This window comes from Sinocyclocheilus rhinocerous, unplaced genomic scaffold (genome assembly GCF_001515625.1).
Source record: "Sinocyclocheilus rhinocerous isolate Xijiao unplaced genomic scaffold, SAMN03320098_v1.1 scaffold3914, whole genome shotgun sequence".
In the NCBI taxonomy this organism is placed as follows: domain Eukaryota; kingdom Metazoa; phylum Chordata; class Actinopteri; order Cypriniformes; family Cyprinidae; genus Sinocyclocheilus; species Sinocyclocheilus rhinocerous.
The window spans coordinates 225,755-242,560 of NW_015639765.1; the positions used below are offsets into that span (position 1 = coordinate 225,755).

At 37.8% G+C, this 16,806-nt stretch overlaps 1 long non-coding RNA gene across 1 annotated transcript; it reads right to left on the minus strand.

Annotated features, from left to right (window-relative positions):
• Positions 1-3,986: 3,986 nt before the first annotated feature.
• LOC107751661 (uncharacterized) lies at positions 3,987-4,776 on the minus strand. Its single transcript, XR_001641282.1, has 3 exons — positions 4,723-4,776; positions 4,431-4,577; positions 3,987-4,058 (listed from the first exon to the last, which is right to left on the minus strand). It is a non-coding gene; the product is annotated as an uncharacterized LOC107751661 (long non-coding RNA).
• Between the last annotated feature and the right edge of the window lie 12,030 nt (positions 4,777-16,806).

Sequence of the window (16,806 nt, forward strand, 5' to 3'; positions counted from 1 at the left end):
GACAATAGAAGCAATCAAAACCAACAAAAGAGCAATCATTTACAAGTGCTATATTAGTATATTATTATAGTGTTATGTTTCAGTTTCACAAAGAAACGTACAGTATTTTATCCAAGCAATAATAAAAGGACACAATTAATTTATAATTTGTCTTAAATCTCATTTTGTTAAAAAAAAAAATCGTGAATCGAATCGTGAGTTGAGTGAATCGTTACATCCCTAGTTGTGTGAGAAAAACACAGACTTGGCAGATTCACATGGGATTAAAACTGCAAAATACGGCTGTGAAATGCAAATTTCTTTAACGTCCCCCTGGAAAAATAGTCCCATCCGAATAGGAATTTAGTTAACCTTTCTGCTAAACATTAGATTTTTTTTTATTATTCATATATCCAAGTTGATGGTTTGGCATTTTTGCAGATGAAGTGACATCATCATTTGCAGGCAAAGTGACATTAGATCACATGACCATTCAAATATAATTGATTTGACTTTTTCAAGCACTGAGAAGAATACAAAAATCTGATTTCCCTACAATAATCTTTATATATCAGGTGATGTTACATCATTAAATTTAAATGCAAAGATACATATTGAAAAAAAATATTTTAAAATAATCAAAGACATATTTCCAGAAACAACTGCATGAGAGGTGTTTGACAAATGTTTATGAATATAATACAGTGGGTGTGGCAACATGAGCTCACATGACAAGAACGTTATATAGATTTTATAATCCAAGTCATATATAATGTGTGACAGGTGTGTTTGAACATATCACAACTGGTATGAGATCATCGGGTCATATAATCAGGAAGTTATATAGATTTGTATATTTCAAAAATTCATTAAGAATAGACATTTCCAAAATCCAAGTCATGTATGTATGTGTTACAAGTGTTACTGAATGTATTACAGGTGCCATAACAACACCTGTTTCTATTAGTTAAAAGAAAATGTTGGAGTACAATGTAATAATGTAACAATTCATAGTGAATATCCCATTCACAGCTTAAAATTGTGTATTAATGGTTTTCCACTTAATTCAAATCTTTACATTTTATTTGTATGATGCTTTGCATGTTTTTGAATCTTGGAATTAGGATGTTCATTTCGGTTATTTTTCCTAACCGACAACCGATTATTCTCTATTCTAATTTAAAATAATCTTGTCGGTTAACGGTTGTTAACCGACAAGATTATTTTAAATTAGAATTAAATTAAATTAGAAAGGATAAGTGTCTGTGAACCATTAAAAATACTAACATTTGTTTCCCGGGGATTAATTTTACATGCGCAAAAAGCAGCAAACAACAGAACATGAGGATTCACATGGTCATATCATATCACATCACGCACCTGCAGCGCTTCTGCGAGCGGAGAAAAACATCATAAAGCTAGGCTATATATATATGCCGTCTCGTATGCACGCACGCATGCACTGTCACGATCTAATGCTCTGTAAATGCCGGATTATTAAAAACAAATAGGCCTACCGCAACGCAAAAATTCAAAATCTGACATTTTCCGGAACAGGATCCAGCAGGATCAAAGTAAGTACTGGTCATAATACTCACATCATATGAGCAACAGTGTGTTTTTAATGCACTGTAAATGCCGGATTTTTAAAAACAAATAGGCCTACCGGAACGCAAAAATTTTAAATCTGACATTTTCCGGAACAGGATCAAAGTAAGTACTGGTCATAATACTCACATGATAATGTTTCATGTGAGCAACTGTGTTTTGCTGCAGCAGCGCCGATGGAAGCGGTTCACTGACTGCGCAGCACAGCCACACGTGCCACAGTTACGTTTGGGATAATGTTATTTTTAATGCCATAATGTCATTTGAAAACATTGCAATTGTGTTTTAAAATACAATAACGACCACCACGAAACCATTTAAAGAGGCGCGTTCAGTGGTCCCCATGACGGGATAGGAAACAGTCAACAAAGTAAAATTCTCAAACGAGCTCTCTTTATTTTATCAAATGATCATAATCTCATCTATTAATTTTACAATCCTGCTACTAGCATTTTATTCAGACTAAAACCCCTTTAATTCGGGTGAGAAAGCGGGGGGGTTTTTTTGACATCCTGTCATGCCAGGCTGCATAGATGCATTTTGCAGCATTAAGGTTAACGATTAATCGATTAATTGATCGTTAATTTAAACGACGATCGATCATGGAAATGATCGAAAATTGACATCCCTACTTCAAAATCTTCCTTCAGAAATACAGTGATATAAAAACACCCGCGCCTCGTTTAGATTTTTAAATGTGCAGTACGTGCTCATGTTTATTCAACGAAGCCTTTTGGAAAATCAGTCAGTTTTGATATTGTGGTGAGCGCCTACCCAACGTTGGTTTCAGTTTTGTTTTATGAATTTGTTTTGGCTTGTCGTTTATATAGCTATAGCTTCTTACATTTTTAATTCTTGTTCTTTTCTAAATACTGTTAATTGAAAGGATTTGTTGTGGAGTGAGGGGAACTAAAACAGCCTCGCTATGTTTACAGTGTTTATTATAATGTTTGTAAACATTTCGCATCAGCATTAGGCCTAATTCTGAATGAAATAATAAAATGCGACTTACACTCGACTCGCGTTTTTTTTTTCTTTTCTAAAAAACACATTTTTTTATATACGCGTAGCGCATTTTAACCATGCAGCAAACCTTTTTAAATATTTTGATAAATTACTGAAAAAAAATTCATAAATGACTTTTTAAACAGTTTAACTGATTGTTTTAATCGGTCAAAAATTCTTACGGTCGGTTAACGGTTAACCGGTTAAAATGAACAACCCTACTTGGAATGTCTATCTTTTTTATTATTTTTATGCACTTTTAAGACAGTCCCTTAATTTACTCGGCGAATGTCTAACGAATGTCCAGCATAAAACCAACTTTACTGTACCAGTGTTATGGATCAACTGGGGATCGTGTTAACTGGGGATGTGTGATTGATGCAATTATTACGCTGTGTTGTTTCCTCAATACTTGTTTTAATGCATGCGACACAGTTTAAGTGTCATTTTAACATGATTTCACGTGGTGACATGGTTCACAAACCACGCCCACGTTATCTTGGCACATTCACTTCTATGGAAAATGACAATCACTCAAATAAATTTCAAGTGTAACTCACTTCTATATACACTGAGTGAAAATAGCGTTATTTAGCAGTCTGTTTTTTACACTAAGTGCAAATAGACCAATTATAGGTTTGTAAACATTCAGGATGCGCGCGCATCATGGTTGCAGAAAACCCGGGAGAGATAGCCTTTACGGCTAGAGAATTTCACGGATACGGTACAAAATAGTTAGGTTTAAAAAGATTATAAATTATATTGATTAGATGTCATTTTCAAAATGTTCTCCACATATTACAAGAGCTTGTCACCTAGCGATAAGTAGGCCACGTTTAAGTCCCTACGCCACTGATGAATCGGAGTAATGTATTATTTATTAAAATATTTTAGTCAACGAGATGACAACATACATCCACATCAGTAGCGCAATTTGCTTTATTTACACTCATTCCACCCACCAATGCCTGGTTGGGTCAGTCACACATAGCTCTCGTCCGCGTCAGTGGCGTAGGGACTTAAATGCACAACAGCAACTTTGGATACGGTTGATCCGAGTTCGAATCCAGCTTTAACCAACTTCGTTCATCTTATTTTTCCCCATCATATGGCTGATCCAAAATGCGTTTATTTTCAATAAAATTAATAAAACGTGAAAGGTGGAAATAAAGCACCAAAATTGCTTCATAAGTATTTGGGTTGGCGTAGGTGTAGAGAGGACTAATTAAGGTAGCATCCATTTGATAACTTTAATAAATATTTTCATTTTAACTATTTCATACTTTTTTTTTTATAATGTAGCCTATAGAGTATCTGCCATTATTTCCACAAAGCATAAACACAACGTCTTTACATTAGAGCTTTGCAGTAGCTTTTGACGTTGGAATGGGACGTAAAATAGCTCACATGCACGCGCACATCCCCAGTTAACACGATCCCCAGTTGATCCATAACACCGGCTAAAGCTGCATAATAGGAAACGCACAACAGATCAACCCAGTATACCTGTTTGTGTCCCTTATGATCATTAAACACAATAGCATCAAATATATGTATTTAGTAATTTTACCTGTTATTGTAGAATAACACTTTGATGAAATACGTATTTATGTGCACACCCTCTGCTAGCCTATGTCTGTTTATTTAAGTATATTAGTTCGATAATTGCAAGTCTTATAATGTATGTGTTTATGTTCTCTGTGTGTTGTGTAGTAATAGCTTTTAAGTATTTTTCCTGCTTTTTAAAATAACCTTTAAAACAGATAAACAGATCTTCAGCTAGCTTCTGTGTTAGACTAGCCTGTGTGCCATTTGTAAATAAGAAATGTATAATTTACCTTTTGCTTTCTCGGTTGGATAGAGCTTTTCTGCTTTGTTGAGGAATTTCAAAGCCTTGTCTTTATTGCCATCCTCAAGGGCTTTGATAGCGATATTCAAACATTTTTCAGCCTCGTCCCGGTTTCCTTCCATCATTTTACCTTCTTCTGTTCTGTTTAACGGCGGTTGGCATCCAACTTCAATGGTGCATTACCGCCACCTACTGTACTGGAGTGTGAACCGGAGTTAGACAGAGATAAACTATAACTAGGCTGCGTTCAGCCTCGTCCCGGTTTCCTTCCATCATTTTACCTTCTTCTTCCTTGATGTTTAACGGCGGTTGGCATCCAACTTCAATGGTGCATTACCGCCACCTACTGTACTGGAGTGTGAACCGGAGTTAGACAGAGATAAACTATAACTAGGCTGCGTTCCAGTTCACTTCCCTAAGCACTTATCGGGGGAATCCCCGCCGCCATTTTGAAGTGCGTTCCACTTCGTCAAGTGGACGAGGGAAGTTTACATGGACATACCGTCGACCCCTCGATTTTGACCGAGGGAGCGAGAGTCTAGCCTTGTCCAAATACCCACACTTGCAGTCTTTGCACTTGACCACTTGATTACTTAAATGACGTATTTCCTGTATTTGGCCGAAGTCTTCAAGTGGGTGTGAAGACCACAAGTGTGTGTCGAACTTTTCATTACCTGATGGGACACACTTATAGTGTTGTAAAAATGCAAGTGTTTACAGAGATGTATTTTAATTTTAATTTTAAAATCAACTTCTAAAGTCTGTTCAGTAGTCCCTATAACATGACAATTTTAATTTGTGGTGCTTCTAATTAAATGATAAAAAGCAGTTGCAAATGTTGTACAAAATAAATATCACCACAACTCATCTTTGCACCTAGAAGGGAGACTTTCACCTCTCTTCTCCCTCCTGCCCCCTCCCCTTTAATTAATAATAATGATTTCCAAAACTGTATTCTATATCCTATTTGCTATACCAGTGTCCTTCAGGAAGCTAAATCAATGAGTACTAATATCATTTGAAGTTTTTCCCAGAAGTTCCTTAAAGGGATAGTTCACCCAAAAATGAAAATGTGATATTTATCTGCTTACCCCTTGTTCCAGTTCAGACCATTCCAAGGCTTCCGCCAGTAGTGGGCACTTGTGCAACGTAATCAATGACGTACATCCGAGTAAACGAGACGGAGGGAAGTTTGCGAGTGTGAATTCCCTTGCATCCACAAATTCCTTATGTTTACTTTCATCTTTATCCTTTCTCTCTCATATTTTTGGCATTCAAGTACCACATGTTCAACAGATTCAATACTGTCACAAAATTCACATCTTCCTGATATATGCTTACCTAAGATATGTAAGCACTTATTTAACCCACAATGTCCAATCCTTAACCTAGTGAAAATTATTTCTTCCCTTCGATTCCTTCCAGTGATCTTCCCTGTCCCAACCTTCTGTTGTATTCTGTATAAATGTCTCCCTTTCTCCTCACTATCCCAACTACTCTGCCACTTTTTCATAATTTCCATCATTTTACCAGCTGACTAACACCAATTTGACGATTCAGACCAACACTTTCGCTTCCCAAGAAATAAATACAAAAATAATTATTTGGTTTATAATGTTTTAAGTATAAGGTAAACACGGGTTTGCCTCCTGCTTTATTATTATTATTATTTGCAGTTTTTTTTTTTTGAAGTACAAGTCAAAATGCCTTTTTTTTTTAAGTTGCATTTTATTTATTAATATCACACTCAATAGGTTATACAAGTGAAAAGATTTAGAGAAAAAAGGATTTATAAGACCATTTCATTTCATACGGACATCCCCCTTTTATATTTGTGTATTCTTCATTTTATATTCTACAGTGGCGGCTGGTCAATAGGGGGCGCTGGGGCGCCGCCCCCATCAAGTTAGCCAGGGAAGAAACCTACTTCAACATGTTAAAAATAAGTATTGCAAAATAATCACGAAATTTCATTATTTAGTCATACTATTCGACTGGTAGTCAAGTTAGCACCTATTAAAAATAAAAAAAATAAAAACTCTATTTTGTTTGTTTTGTGTTTGTTTTGGGGCGCCAGACAAATGGGTGTCAATGGCCCTGTCCATAACCCATGGCAGGTGTGTTGAGACTAGTTGGAGCTAAACTCTCCAGGACCGAGTTTGGGCACCCCCGTAATAGGCTATATGGAGTGCCAAAGCTGCCAAAATAATAAACACATAAACACATGAATAAATATACAAAGAAATATAAAATAACAAAAATAAATGCACAAATAAATCTACAGAGAAATGTAAAAAAAAAAAAAAAAGTATTTTTACTTTTATTTCCTCATTTATATACAATTGTATTTTTCTGTTTTTTTTCTTCTTTTATTTATACATTTATTTATTTATGTATATATGTAAACAACATTTATTTATTTCCACATTTATATATTTCCACATTTATGTATTTCTACATTTATTTATTTTTACATTTCTTTGTCCATATGGTAATGAGGTGGGCGTGTTTTACTTAGAGCAATCAAGCTTTGATGCCTGTGAGTAGTGCAAGTCAGTTAATGAATGGCTTAGAAGCGGGCGATATGGCCAAAATCTTATATCATGGGTTAAGTCATTTAATATCATCGAACTGTATGTACAGTATATAGGGTGAACATACATAGCCTACTCTTGTCCAGGATAAAACGTCCGGTCGGGATTTGGCTGAATATGAACAGAAACCGCAACGAAAGAGTGTGCACATTAAATCATCCAGTATTAATTACATTTAATGTAAATGAATCGGATGTGACTGATAAGAGCTTGAATATTGTTGATGAAACTCACCGAGCAGCTCAGAAAGCGTAGACAAACCACAAGCGCATATTTCACACTTCTTTAAAGGGGTCCTATTATGCTTTTTCACTTTTTTAATTTTAGTCAGTGTGTAGTGTGTATGTTTGGGCATAAAAAATATCTAGAAAGTTACAAATCTCAAAGTCCACTCCAAAGGGAGATATTTCGTTTTTTAAAAATCTCTTTTCAAGAACTACAGCAAACGGCATATTATTGATCATTGTGTTTGAAACGCGACTGCAAATTTAGTAGCCTATACATTCACGTTTCCTCATTTTACATAATCAACCTGCTACTTAAGGGTTTCTTTAGGTGAAACGTCATAAACCCTAAGTATTTCCCTTAAGTATATGTAAGTATTTCCCACTTAAATAATCCCTTTAAAAAGTGTTGCATAAAGCCCCTTAGGCTAATTGTCATTTTCTTAAGTATATCAAAGTTAGGAAAACTTAGGAAAGTTTTCTAACGACAACAAGATCTAACAAGATTGTCCATTTTATATGCTAAGAAGATTTTAATTTAGGCATTTGTTCACATGTAAACATTTATCAAATTACATATAGCACTTATCTTACATGGTCAACAGTACCCATACATATATGTAATATATGACATATATGTCCTTATTATCATATGTCCCATATGTTGTCACATATGTTGTGTTATAAGACAATATATTATTATTACATGTATAGATCCTCAGGATTTCTGAAGCTATAAGTTCATATCATATATTAAATACCCATAGTTATATGGGTATAAATACCCATAATTTGTTTATATACATATATTAAAAATAGTTATATGATAAATTATTTATGGTAATGCATGCAAAAACCTTTTAGCATTATTGTGCTCTAGCAACATTACCAAACCTATAATACAGTTATAAGTATATTAATTATTTCATTCTTTGACAGTAAAACATCAAAAATTGGCAAAAATCATTGTAATTTCATACTCTGAATTTGTTCTCTGCATTTAACCTATCCATGCACACACACAGCAGTGAGTAGTGAACGCACACACTGTGGACACACCTGGAGCGGTAGGCAGCGATGCCCGGGAGCAACTCCTTGCTCATTTTTATTTATTTATTTATTTAATTAATTTCTTTACTTTACTTATTTACCCACTTCCACCACGATTTTGTTGTGAATGACTTTGCAGAGTGTGGCATAGGGTGCTGTCACAAAATCAGCCACCACCACAGCACCAGATCCCATCACTCCGCCCACACAATCTCAATCGCCGGAGTTCTAATCACATGCACCTGCAATCACTAATCATGGACTCCCATATATAGTGAGTGCTTCACAAGCACTCACTGTCGCAACGTTAAGGATGCAAGCTGCCGTTAAATCCCAAAGAAGACGAAGACGAAGACGACAACGAAGAAGAAGAAGAAGAAGAAGACGACGACGAAGAAGACGACGACGACGACGATGAAGAAGAAGAAGCACTCACTGTCGAAGATGGCAGTGGCCCGATCAGGCGGTTTTGGCAACACTGGACTGTGACTGGAGCACTGATGGCAGGAAATGACAGTAGTTCTGGTAGTGATCCGGAAATGGAAGACTAATCGTGTAGCGAAAGTGCAGGAGGGAGAGAATGGTGGAAAGTAGTCAATCGGAAAAGAAAGAAAAACAATAGTCAAGGATCATTTACGGATAGTGGAAAGGAGGATCACGTGAGTAGGAAAAATATAGAGGAATACAAAGTAATGATGAAATTTGCAGAACCTGGTATGACGATAAACCCAATTAAACTGAGAAAGCCTATGATATGCTTTGGAAAGAGGGACTTTTAATAATACTTAAATGTATGGGAATTGGAGAAAAGTTATATAATTGGATTATGGATTTCCTTCTTGAAAGAACAGTACAGGTTAGGGTAGGAGTAGAGTATTCTGAGACATACACAATAGACAATGGAACTCCTCAAGGAAGTGTATGCAGCCCAATATTTTTTAATATTATGATTAATGATATTTTTGGTAATTTTAAAGGTGATATTGGAAGGGCATTATTTGCTGATGACGGGGCAATTTGCAAAAGAGGACGTAATATTGCATGTGTGTCTCAAAGATTACAAAAAGCAGTAGATAAAGTGGAGGTATGGGCAAATAATTGGAGCTTCAGATTGCTAAAACTCAAGTTATATGTTTCACAAAAGGGAAAAATGTACCAAAGGTTAAGTTGAAGTTGTACAAACAGGAGCTGGAGCAAGTCTCAGTAGTTAAATATCTCGGTGTTTGGATGGAATCTAGATTGACATATGCAATGCACATTAAAAAACTGATTAAGAAATGTAAAACAGGAGTAAATATCTTACGATGTCTATCTGGGGTAGAATGGGGAGCTTGTAGATTGTCATTGAAAAGAATTTATTGTACATTAATCAGACCAAGTTTAGATTATGGAAGTATTATTTACGGATTTGCATCTAAAACCACACTCAAAAAGATTGAAACTATACAGAATCAAGCTCTTAGAATATGTTTTATATATATATATATATATTAGTTGCTTATTAGTGCTCCACACTCCAGTCCAGCTGGTGGCGGTAAATGCACCAGAAGTTGGTTTGCCATAAAACATTATTAGAAGAAGCACTCACTGTCTGCTCTTGTCAATATTACCCTGCTTTGCCACCCGACTACTCACCTTAAGAACATCACTAGAGAACGAACACGCACCGTGCTGCTGAGTGGTTTGTGATTGTAGCTCCGTGTAGCTTTTCTGTTGTATCTTACTATCACTCTCTGTTGTTTAAAGTGATAAAATGTAACTTAATTCCCACCATATTTCTGATATTATCTATCAAACTAATCTGATTAATTTGATCGTTCGCTTTTATTCTAAAACAGTGAGTGCAGTGTGCGGGCAGTGCGTTAGCCGGTTAGCTTGTCATTCCTGTTTCCATTCGCGTCTATTGCCGTTTTCTTTTTTTTTTTTCTCTCGCTCGGTTTTTTCACGAGTTCATCAAACAACAGTGGTAAGTCTGATTCATTCATCAATCACGGTGAGTAATGGCTTCTTCTCCTGTTATTGTTGTTTGCACCGCTTGCCACATGTATAGTTTAGCTCTCTCTGTCGGCGATGAGGGACTCGCATGTGATAAATGCAGGGAAATAGTTAGGCTGACAGAGAAGATTTCAGAATTAGAGACACGCCTCAACTTTAATTGAGGACAGTAAGAATGTGAGAGCTCTAGATACGGCTTTGGATGCGACTAGCTCAGGGAGTCCTGTACATTGTTCGGTTCCGGTTACAATGCCTCTGCAGCAGGGCAACTGGGTGACAGTGAGGAGGCATAGTCGTGGGTCAAAACGCTGCTCTTCCGTTCCGATCAAAACATCAAACAGGTTCTCCTCACTCAGTGACGCACCCACTGAGAAACCTTATCAAAGTGCTCTAGTTATTGGCAATTCTATTGTACTGAACGTGAAAATAGAGACACCAGCCACCATAGTCCAATGTTTACAGAGCCAGAGCACCTGACATCTTGGCAAATTTAAAAGTGCTGGCTAATGCTAAACGTAAATTCAGTAAGATTGTTATTCACGCCGGCGCTAATGATGTTCGACTTCGCCAGTCGGAGATCACTAAAAATAACATTAAAGAGGTGTGTGAACTTGCAAGCACGATGTCAGACACTGTAATATGCTCTGGTCCCCTCCCTGCTTACCGTGGTGACGAGAAACATAGCAGACTGTCGTCACTCAATGGCTGGATGTCTAAGTGGTGCCCACAGAATAACATAGGTTTCACAGATAATTGGATGAGTTTTTGGGGCAGACCTGAACTGTTGAAAAGAGATGGTCTTCATCCCTCCTGGGGAGGTGCCGCTCTTCTCTCTAGAAATATGGCACATAGTCTTAGAGTTTGTACTTGACTAACTGGGGCCCAGGTCAGGAAGCAGACAGACTGGCTAAACCGACCGTCTGCTAGCCACCTCACGTCACAGAAATCAGTTAATTCTCAGCACATAGAGACTCTTTCACCTAGATATCACATTATAGAGACCGTATATGTTCCCCGAACTAGAAAATACAAAAAACGTCCAAACCAATTTAAGAGTAACAATTTAATTGATGTTCAACAAATAAAAAACCGATGTAATATGGATAAACAAATGATAAAGCTTTGCTTATTGAATATCAGGTCCCTTTCTACGAAAGCACTTTTTGTAAATGATATGATCACTGATCATAAACTAGATGTGCTCTGTTTGACAGAAACCTGGCTAAAACCTGATGATTACATTATTTTAAATGAGTCTACCCCCCAAGATTACTGTTATAAACATGAGCCACGTCCAAAAGATAAAGGGGGAGGTGTTGCTTCAATTTATAACAATGTTTTCAGTATTTCTCAGAAGGCGGGTTTCAAGTATAACTCGTTTGAAGTAATGGTACTTCATATAACATTGTCCAGAGAAACAAATGTTAATGATAAATCCCCTGTGTCGTTTGTACTGGCTACTGTATACAGGCCACCAGGGCACCATACAGACTTTATTAAAGAATGTGCTGATTTTATATCCGAGTTAGTGCTGGCTGCAGATAAAGTTTTAATTGTTGGTGATTTTAATATAAAAGTTAAAGGGGGAGGTGTTGTTACAATTTATAACAATATTTTCAGTATTTCTCAGAGGGCGGGTTTAAAGTATAACTCGTTTGAAGTAATGGTGCTTCATATAACATTATCTAGAGAAACAAGTGTTCTGATTTATCTCAATTCCTTAGCATATCTAATACCTCCGAACCAGGGCCGGCTCTAGCATTTTGGGGGCCCTAAGCAGATTTCAAAATGGGGGGGTCCCCCATCCCCCAACATACACACCATACTTGTCCTACACTGACACATATTACATCAGACTGCTGTAATAGGGATAATATGTCAAATTAACAATACAATGTTGTGCTTGAATAAATATTTGAGCAATTAATACGTTTAAACACAATCATTTCAATGTGTGTGATGCATCAATGAAATTAGGACAAACACAACATAACTAAGAAAGTTTAAACATTGTGCAAAGTCATTTTATTAGAAGGATAGTGATAGAACATCATAAATTACAACCATCACAATTTGGTAATGAACACAAAGTATGTTATTGTAATGAACATGAACAAATATTTAAAATAAAATTCTAAGACTGGAGTGCAAATAAAAAGTACAGCAACATTCAAATGACAGATTAACAAAATAAATAGTTTACAAAACAATGTTTCACAACAGTGCAATTGAACATGACATTGTTACTGAGTAAAGGAAATTATGCCATCAAGGAAAGTCGTATTGTTGTCAAGGCCTAAATTCTTGCCCGTCTTGTCTTTTTGTTTGCAAAATCATTTATTATATCATCATGGGATAGCTGGCTGCCAACCTCATGATTGATGCTAATTATGGCAAAAGCACTTAGATGTTCTTATGCCATTGAGGATCTGAGGAAGGTTTTTATAAGCTTGAGCTTTGAGAAGCTTCGCTCTGCAGATGCCACTGTCACTGGGAGAGTACATGAAATGCGAAGAGCTACCCAAAGGTTTGGGTACAGCTCACATATCCCTTTATCATGCAGGAATGCAAGTAGTTCCAGTGCTGTCATTTTGTGTTTAGGGAGAGTTGGAAGGCTTTCTAATTCCATGACAAGGTCTTTCCAATCAATGTCAGACTCCCTTCCAGTGCTCAGTGTTCTTCCAAGCTACTCACATTGATGCCTTATTGTCTGAGCATCAAGATTTTGAAAGTTATTTAGCACTCCAAAGTTGTCTCTCACTTTACCCAGGGAGCTAAAACGGTCCTCCATCATTTGGATGGCACAATCCACCACAACATTAAAGAAAGAAACCTCCATTCTTTTAAGAGCACCGGACTCTGGCTCATCAGTTGCTTCATAACTGAAGTATCTCTTTGTGGTTCTTAACCTCTTCTCCTTAAGCAATGCTTGAACATTCATTTCCTCACACTTTTCGGTTGCTGTCTTGACTGCATCATTAAAGCCAGTAGCTCTGTAGCTCATGAGAGAAGTTTTTGTCTGATGGATGAGATCTACAGCAACATCCAGCTGCATGGTAGCAGACTGAAGGAGTTTGCTGGTGACATTAATTTTTCTTAGAATATTGTACCAGACAACAAGACCGATTTGAAATCTGAAGGATTCAATTTCTTCAGCAAGTGACTGGGTTTCAATCCTAACTGTTGGATCTTTAGTATTCTCCCTCCCCTGTAGCAGAGCCTCCCTCACCTTCTCTGGCAGGAGCTGCAATGGCTCAATACTTTTCAGACGACTTTCCCATCTGGTGTCACTCCAGCTTTTTAAAGTGATGTCAGCGTGATCTTTGAGAATAGCCCATCATTGTGGTGCAGCTGCAAAAAGAGTGAACTGTTTCTGTACAACTCCAAAGAAGTTAATTGCAACTACTGACTCTTTAGCTGCATCTGAGCTAAAGATGCAGCTAAATTTCCACATGGAACAAAGTGCGCGTGGATTTTTTTTTTTTCCAAGGAGCATGGCTTGCACTCCTTTATTTTTTTCCCCCCTTCATGTTGGCTCCGTTGTCATAAGACTGGCCTCGACAATTACTAAATGGTATGCCTAGTTCCTCCAGTCTTTTCAGGATGAGAGGGGACAACCCAGAGCCAGTGGATTCAGGGGCAACTAGGAACCCCAGAAAGTATTCCTTTATCTCTGGGCCTTTTCGTAGACTGACAGTTCTAACCACCACAGACATCTGCTCAGTGTGGCTGACATCTGGTGTGCAGTCTAAGATGATCGAAAAATTATTTGATGCCAGCCACCATCGTTTTGACCAGTTGATCTCCAATGCAGGAGATCAGTTCATTTTGTGTTGTTTTGCCGAGATTGGTTGTGTGGTTTCCTTGATTTTCAGCTATTCTGACATGCTCTCTTAAAACCGGGTCAAACTTCGCCATGAGCTCAACCTCTTTTAAGAAATTTCCATTCAGGGGCTCTGAAGACAAATTAATGGTGCCCAACAAAGTGAGGTTTTGCTCTGCAAGAGACTTAATGATTGCAATCAGTCGCAGGAGAACCTCACGCCAACGCTTCTTCTCAGCCTCTATGAGGGTTAATTGTGTGCAGTCAATTGTTTGTCCCTTTTTCAAACGTAGTTCCAGCTTTTTCCATAACACAACAGTTTTTATGTGTGCTGTGCTGTTTTCATGTTTTAAGATTGCTCCAATATTAGTCCAGTCACGTTGCACTGGAAGGCGATGTAGTGGCAACAGCACTGGAGGGTGACGTTGTGGCAACAGATAAGCTGGAAGCAGAGGTGAAGGAAGCAAGACATGCTTGTACATTCTTTGGAAAATACTTCAAAAGTGCTCCTAAAATGCATAGTATGTCAGTTTCAGAATTTACTAATACATTATTAAAATCAAAAGTTGTATTTGTTTATATTTAATAAACCCAAGCTAACATGAACAGTTTTTTTTAAATTAACTATCATTAATGAAGCGAACTTATAGCAAACTTTTTTTTCCTGACCCTATTGGCAGATTTATTATTATTATTATTATTATTGCTTGTTTTAAGTGTAAAGATCAATAAATGATCATACATTTCTCTGCGACAATATATTTTGTTTCTCATATATATTTTGATATAGCTGCACTAGAGAAAAAAAAGATAAGTACATTTACAATATGCAGAGATGCAGACACAGTACAGCTTGTGTGATCAAACTTTCTCCATTCCTCCTCCCATCAGCTCACCCTCCCCACCTTCTCCCAAAAGAGTCATTCATTCAAGCATCACACACACACACTTTATTTATACCGATAAGATAGGGTGCAGGCATCAACTGCCATTTCAGCATATATTGTCAATTCAGCACTTACCCTTTTCTTGCTCCCTTTCTTTCCTCATCTTTCCTCTTTTTCCTCTTTTCTGCGCTGGACTCATAGTGCCGCCTTTTTGTTTTTAAACATTGCACATTTTACGCTAACACATGAGTGACAGGATGCTCAACTCACGAGCAAACTTCATCTGAAGGCACGGCATGGGGCCCCCTAGTGGCCGCGGGGCCCTATGCAACCGCTTGTATACCTTATTAGGAAGGGCTGGCACTGCTCGGAACAACTTGATGATGTAACAGAAACTATAGACTCTCTCTTTTCTAGCATTTTAGATACGGTTGATAATTTACGCTTAAGGAAGATTAAGGAAAACCGTCTGGCACCATGGTATAATGAGCACACTCGCACCCTAAAGAGAGCAGCCAGGAAAATGGAGCGCAGCTGGAGGAAAATAAAACTAGAGGTATTTCGTATTGCTTGGCGGTAAAGTACCCTATCCTACAGAAAAGCATTTAAAAACTGCTAGATCTGATTACTTTTCGTCTCGTTCAGAAGAAAACAAACATAACCCCAGGTATTTATTCAATACAGTGGCCATAGTCAATATAAAAAAAAAAACTGGATGACGAGTAATTTCTTACTGCTAAATTCTGAAAAAACTGAGGTGTTAATTATCGGACCTAAAAACTCCGCACATAACCTAGAACACTGTCTAACACTTGATGGCTGCTGTCAATTCTTCGTCATAAGTTAGGAACCTAGGTGTGCTATTTGTTAGCAGTCTTTCCTTTTTGAAAGCCACGTTTCTAGCATTTGTAAAACTGCATTTTTCCATCTCAAAAATATATCAATGTGACAGAGGAGAACTGGCCCCCCGACTGAGCCTGGATTCTCCCAAGGTTTTTTTTTTTTTTTCTCCATTCTGTCAACGATGGGGTTTGTTCCTTGCCGCTGGCGCCTCTGGCTTGCTTAGATGGGGACACTTAATTTACAGCGACATCGTCGACTTGATTGCACGATACCATTTTAACTGAACTGAGCTGAATGATGACATAACTGAATTCAACAATGAACTGCCTTTTTTTGCATTTGACACTTTTCCTATTAAATGCTGTACAGTTGCTTTGACACAATCTGTATTGTTAAAAGGGCTATATAAATAAAGGTGACTTGACATTTAAACTGTGTGTGTGTGTGTGTGTCTGTCTTTATTGCTCTAGCCCGTAGGGATCTCCCCTTTGTCAAGTATGCCCGGGAGTTCTGTGGGCTTTAGATGACGCCACCATCAACTCTCTGTTCTGGTATGGGGCCATAATCATCGTCCCGTGGATCTCCCAGACACCACGGGTCTAAGCTGAAGGGAAGGGATCCTCTGGTGGCTGGAGAGCGTCCGGCCCCGAACCAGGCCGCTCAGCAGACAGGCGCGCCGTTGTCAAGCCCGCTGACCACGCCTTTTACCCCTAACCAAATTAGGAATCTGAGGAGGAAAAGGCTGTTGGCTCTAGCTTTTAGGTCCGCTCCAGTCCCCGATTTTAACCCAGAGAGGATTCCAGTCCCCGCGCCTAGCACAGAAAGGGCTCCAGTTCCCAAGTCAAGCCCAGGGAGAGCCACAGAACCTGAGTTAGGCCTATGGAGGACCTCTGAAACCGACATTGTCCCCAAGGATTTTTTTTTTTTTTTTGGTGGGGGGGTGACTGGG